We start from the raw sequence: 7,124 nt of genomic DNA on the forward strand, positions 1-7,124 counted from the left end.
AACAATCGAATAATTTTGTTGTTTTGATACCCGAGGTTCTAACAATACCCACTATTCTTCTTCGCTAGAGCTCATGTGTGAAGACTCACCATTTTTCATTATCTTGAAAATGACATTTCCAGTCGTCACCTCCAGCCGGTTCATTGCAAGCTCAATCGTTCATCATCGAAGGTTTTCCAACCGGCTTCAATCTTTCAACTTCTGGGATCAATCCCTTATGGACGGTGAGTTCAGACTATTTTTGGGTTCAGTGACATCTCGGTTTGCAATTTTGCATCATTTTATATCGTCCTTCGTCATATGACCGATTTTTAAGTAGGAAATTTGTCCAGAAATCTGGGTACCCAAATTACTTTATTGATATTTGGAAACTGGGATATCTAATGACTTCCTTAGTAATTTTGGATGTTTCAAGCCTGGGAAGACTATAACGGTCCGACCCGACAACCAAACACAACGACAGAAAAAATGTTCTAACGACATACATATAATAACTCTAAATTCTCAAAATTTCCCGATTAATACGAGAAATTTTTGTTAATTCCTAGTAAAAACATGAAACATAAAGGTATAAATATGATACATATAGGTAGAGCAGGCAGGCAACATATCTGTCAATATTACACTTATTAATGTACACCATTCTGTAACATAGCAGAAAGATAAGCAGCCAACTTACACAGCGCAGATGAACATGAACAGTCTAGTGACCATCTTCCTCACCATGACCCCGTGGTGGCGAACCAGAACCAGAACCGGAACCTGATGTTGATGTCACAAAGCCCCCACTTTCAGGCCCAGACGTAGACGAGAATAAACTACTCAAAGGCCAAGGAAGAGAAGTCGAAAACCACCTGTTATTCCTTGCATTATCCGACTCACCAGAACCCGACCAGTTCCGTTCTTGGTTGAGTTTTGACTCATCAGAAGGCAACTCGAGCCGGCATACAGGACACGAGCTATGAAGCTCGAGCCATGGGAGAATACACTTGCTATGAAACCTATGTTTACAAGGCAGCTCTTTAGCTTCACTTGCAACCTCAAAATCATCCAAACAAACCGAACATTGAACCGAAGGTTCCTCAATCGTCACATTTGGTAACGCATCAATAGCTTCCTTTTTAGCTGGTGGAGTCCCGTATCGGTTCGGGTCGTTCTCGGCTAAGTGTTGCAAAAGTTGCTCTAACGCCGGACCCGAAATGTAATCACCTAAAGACCCAATCGAGTGTGTCTGAGACGAGTTGTTTCCACCACCACCACCGCCGCCTTGCACGATGATTGTTTGATTAAACGGGTTAATCAAAATAACCCGTTCCCGTCCCGTATCCGTGTTGTTTTCAGTATCAGACGCAGTCCCGGATCGAGCCCCGAGCATGAGGTGGAGGAATGCAGCAGAGTTCCGCCGCTGCCGCTGCCACCTAATAGCACCATTAATCTCCCGATCCGAATCGATATCAGGATCCTCACCAGGATTTTGAAACTGGTATCGTCGGTACCGCTCCAAAGAATCAAAACGTCGGTCTTCGTCATCCTCATCGTCATCAAACCCGATATGCGTGAACCTCCGACGACCACGTCGGTTATTCAGCATACCGAGCAGGATCGGGGCCCACAACGAAAGCGCACGGTCTCGGTCCGAGCCAACATCATCCGGATCAGTAACTAATCCTTCCATTTCCTCGACAAATCCATCATTACAAGATGAACATTTAACAGTTTCGACCCCTAATATCGGAACCACTTGGCGGTTACACTGATGACACCAGTACCTTGTTGACTCTCTATCTTCTTCCATTTCAAACTTCAAATCAACTCTCTGTAGGTGTTATCAAACATAATCATATAATTAAACTACAATATTACAGATCTGGCAAATAAAACCCTAGAAATCACAATCATCAACTACAAAACAACAAAATACCCAAATTAAAACCCTAGAAACCCTAATTCACTTCAGATCCAGAGGGGCACACACATATTAAATTATGAAAACAATTGGATGGAATTGATTAAACTAACTATAACTAAAGAGTGAAGCGATTATTATTATTACCAGTATGATGAGAAAACAAAATCGAGAATCTAGGAGACTAGGGTTTGTTTGTTGATTGAAACACTTAAATGAATCAATAATAAGTTTGTGGTTGAAATTGAATGGATTCGATTTGAAACTTGTTCTCTTTCATCCAACGTGTCATGCTCTTATGAGTTTGATAATAATAATAATAATAATGGAATTTGTTTATGAACCAACAAGAAGTTTATGAGAAAGTGGGAAACTGACAACGAATACCGCGTTTTTTTTATTTTTATTTTCTTTATCCGTACAAATATTATAATACTAGTTTGATTCTCGTATATTAAACGGTACATTGATGAAAATTATAAACTTTAAACATTAACCAAAATATAATATACAACACAATCTATAATATATATAAACGAAAACATAAAAATTCTATGTGTCGCGATGTGGTCGTTTTCTCTTTTTTTGGAGTCACCAGATTTGCTTGATCTTTAAATGGAGGCTTCTCATGCATTTGACCTGAATTCATGGGTATGGGTCTTACCAAACCCATATATTCCTTAAACGGGTTATAACATCTCATTAAATAAAAAATTATTCTCAGGGACTTTCAGGTGAGATGGTTCAATAGTAGATTAGATAAAGGCTCTTGCTACTCCCCACGAGGGGAGGAAAGTAAATAGCGTAGAAAAGGAAGTGGCTATTCTTGTTTGTTCATGACTCCGCTGCGCTCCTATTTCAAGGAATAAGCGCCTTTTCTCTTACAGACAAAAGAAATGGATTGATTCCGGCTAGCTCGAAGGGAAGGAAAGAGCGCTATAAGAGAAAGAGTGCCTCGATCATATTTGGGATTTTTACTGAAAGCAGAGGAAGCATTCGATGCATCATAAAAAAAAAGTGCAGCTGCCAGAGCCCCGTATTTACCAGCGGGGGTCCCGAGATATTCTATGATCAAAGGCTTTGTGGTTGTCACGAACTGGATTCGAGCCAGCGCCTCCGGGAGCAGCAGGCCCATCAAACTACCATTCATTCTGATCGTGACTTTGTTTACCCGGTTCCCCTCGCGGCTAAAAGGTACATCCAGGCCGCTCGCAAGGGCCTACTTACCTTGCTTATCCTATAAAATAGGATATACTAAAAATTAATATCTTATTTATTTTAAAAAAGATATATATATTATTTAAATTAAAAAACCAATTTCATAGTAAAAAAAATAAACGAGTTTTGGGTCTCATCAAAACCATATAGCTTTTAAACCGAGTTATAACATCTCATTTATTTGTGAAACAATTTATCATCAAACCATAAGTATATTATTAATATTCATACAATAAAAAAATATAAATTAAAAAAAATAAATATTAGAACAAACAATATAAAACAACGTCTGATCAAACAATAAGTATATTATTAGCTATCATAAATATTATTTATAATTAAAAAAATCAATTTTATAGTAAAAAAATAAACGGGTCTTGGGTCTCATCAAAACCATATAACTTTTAAACCGGGTTATAATATCTCATTTATTTGTGAAACAATTTATCATCAAACCATAAGTATATTATTAACTTTCATACAATAAAAAAATATAAATTTAAAAAATAAATAAATATTAGAACAAATAATATAAGACACCCCCATAATACGGGGACAAAAACTAGTTATTATATATTGTTAATACAATTACACATTATATTAAAATTACATAAACTACAAAACAAGCATTACACAAAACATTACAAATAAGCAAAAATTCCCTTGTGCGCTACATTTGTGGTTGTATTAGCCATATACATTGTTTATCAAGAATCAAAATATTTAGTCCATATCTGCTTGTAACTCTTGATAAAGCCACATTTAGTTGTCCATGTGAGAACACGAGTTCTCTTAAGTACAAACCAACCCTTGACAATGATTGACCTTGGCTTTTGTTTATGGTCATCGCGAAACATACTGCAGGGGGAAACTGTCGCCTGAATATAGTGTTGGTCAATATAGTGTTGTGGCGCTGATATAAAGCATTTAAAAAGATAAAACCAATTTTGTCTTTATAGTTGACCCAAGTTAAAACCAATTTTGGTAAGGTAAAAAATGGTTTAATGTATTGGGTATAGGATTTAATACCTTTTTTATGCAAACATAGAAATTCACAATTTTTTAACTTTTAAGCTTGATTATACATAAAATTACAGGTTTCCATATCTTTAATTATGTGATGAATATTTTGAACAACGAAAAACCAGAAATATATAGGTTTCCCGATTTTTAGCTAAAACTTATTGTGGGTTTAAATGCTTAAAATTGTAGTTTTTTTAGAGTTTTTGGTAAAACTAATAATGGGGTTAATGCTTAAAATATTAAAATTTTAGCTATACTGATAAATGTTATAAAGATTGAAATATTATGAAAATTACACACATTATAAATAAGGTGTCAATGTTTATAAAGGTTATAATTGTTTTTTTTAATAAAAATGTTGTGTTTTGTGAATGAATTCAAAATGGAGGTTTTGTCTTTATAGTTCACAATAAAATTACCGAGTCTTGATTACCACTATATTTTAATGAAGAACATTTTTAAACAAAAATCAGTATATCCGCACCTAGTTCATAAAATATTCAATACATCAAGAACATGCATGTTTACCTACAAACCAAAGCGTGTACCCGTTCTTTGATAAGCGATCCCACAATGTTGATTGTCGGTATCTTGATGTTGAGCAGTTCTATTACACCTGTTTATTTATGTTAAATTCAAAAGGAAATCAATATGGAATATAGGTCCCAATTTTTTTAAACAAAATTCTACATACATGACTAAAACCTTACAGTAAAATTCAAAACATTGATCTTCATCACTAAGTTAGTTTATAACAAAATAACTATTAATACTTTTTTAATAACCACCAAAAGGGAAATACAAAACTAACAAAAGTTAAGGATGTGTTGAAAGGTTCTATCCAAGCTTCATCATCTTGCACCTTTTAAACATGATATTTGACAACTTTTCTATGTCAAATACCCAAAAAGCCCAAAAGAATCTTAATTTGAATTACTTCATGGAAGGTAACAATGTTCAGTTTAAAATCCACACCAATCCTAGCGTTTGTATCAAATCCTTTTCGCAATCAAATCAAAATCTTTTCATAATCAAATCAAAATCTCTTTTGGGAGTTAGTACATCTATTAGATGCACTATGCGTTGGTAAATTCTTTTTCATTCACCACACGAGTCATAAAAATTTAGTTGAGGCATTTCATCGAGCACCTTATGTGCATGTAATTTAAGACTTCTAATTTTATTGATAAAACACAGGTTTAATCCACCAAACTCAATTCTTTCATACCAAGTAATACAATTGTGTTCTCAAAATATGAAGGTAACTAAATTCACATAACATATTTAATATGTGAACAAATTTTTGTAATGAATAAAATAATCCAATCAAATTAACTACTAACCATTATGGCTGCAATTGAAGAACAAAGCATGATCTAAATCAGCAGCGAGCGTTGGAATGAACGGTATCGTACGTGTAATCGAAGAACGAAAGAGGCAAATAGCAATCAGGTTATGAAACAATGACGACAACCTTGGGCTTGTAATAGGTGAGATGTTGATCCAAATCGGCAACAACGGTGGGAATGAAGATGAACCGACTTCAGACCTGGAAAGATTTTAGCAAGACAAATTGAATATGAAGGATGATGATACCGGAGTTAGTGGCTTCTGCCTGTAAACATTCAGAGAGAGAGAGAGAGAGAGAGAGAGAGAGAGAGAGAGAGAGGTGTTATACCATTGTGTTGAAAGAATAATATTTGGGGGTGTTGATTTTATGTGGGTCGGGTCCAGTGATCCGATAATATATTTGAAAACAGGTGAGAAAAAGTGAGAAGCTTTGAGAGAGTGACACGTGGGTGAATATGGTACTCTTTTATTATAGAGTAGATTCTTTGATAAGTAAAATAAAAAGCGGTTATTTGTTGAGGGTTAAGTTATTCTACAAAGGGTAACAAAAATGAGAAGTGTGAGAAGCCATAAATAATTGACATGTGTCAAGTGGGGACCAAAAGAAAAAGGGTATAGAGGTAATTGTACACATTTTCTCTCTCCACATGCAAGACACATGTTAATACCCCCAACATTTTAGAACGTTTATAACTTTTTCGTATGATATTTTTTTTTAAAAAAAATATCATCATAATAACAAGCGCTTTTTTATCTTTAATATGAGTATGATTTTTGTTATATAAAAATTTAAACAAAAATCACGTCATTGTGTCTTTTCGCATATCATTGTGTCTTTTTTCGTCATTGTGTCTTTTCGCACACCATTGTGTCTTTTCGCTTATCATTGTGTCTTTTTTCGTCATTGTGTCTTTTCACACACCATTGTGTCTTTTTTCGTCATTGTGTCTTTTCGCTTATCATTGTGTTTTTTTCGTTATTGTGTCTTTTTTCGCACACAATTGTGTCTTTTCGCACACCATTGTGCCTTTTTCCGTCATTGTGTCTTTTCGCACACCATTGTGTCTTTTCGCTTATCATTGTGTCTTTTCGCTTATCATTGTGTCTTTTTCGTCATTGTGTCTTTTCGCACACCATTGTGTCTTTTCGCTTATCATTGTGTCTTATTTCGTCATTGTGTCTTTTCGCACACCATTGTGTCTTTTTATCTAATACATAAAACACAATGCTTAATACATGTTACACAATAACTTGAAACGTAAAACACAATGGTGAATACGTATAACACAATGACCTAAAACGTAAGACACAATGGTGAATACGTATAACACAATGACTTGAAACGTAAAACACAATGGAAACAACATATTACACAATGACACAATGAACAAAAAAAAAATACAATTAAAAAAACCCATTAATTTTTAATTTTTTTTATATAACAATATGATACTTATATTAAAGATAAAAAACGCTTATTATTATGGTGAATTTTTTTTAAAAAAATATTGTCGTATGAAAAAGTTATGGACATTTTAAAATGATGGGGGGAATTGACATGTGCCTTGCATGTGGAGAGAGAAAGTCAACAAAGATGGGTTATTACCTTTATGCCCTTTTCATCAAT

General features: G+C 34.5%; 1 pseudogene; it reads right to left on the bottom strand.

Moving 5' to 3' along the window:
* Nucleotides 1–558: 558 nt before the first annotated feature.
* On the bottom strand, nucleotides 559–1,860 carry LOC143543557 (E3 ubiquitin-protein ligase SIRP1 pseudogene; annotated as a pseudogene).
* Between the last annotated feature and the right edge of the window lie 5,264 nt (nucleotides 1,861–7,124).

This window comes from Bidens hawaiensis, unplaced genomic scaffold (assembly GCF_021521415.1).
Source record: "Bidens hawaiensis isolate Kalapana, Puna unplaced genomic scaffold, B.hawaiensis_p1.1 tig00013186_1, whole genome shotgun sequence".
Taxonomy (NCBI): domain Eukaryota; kingdom Viridiplantae; phylum Streptophyta; class Magnoliopsida; order Asterales; family Asteraceae; genus Bidens; species Bidens hawaiensis.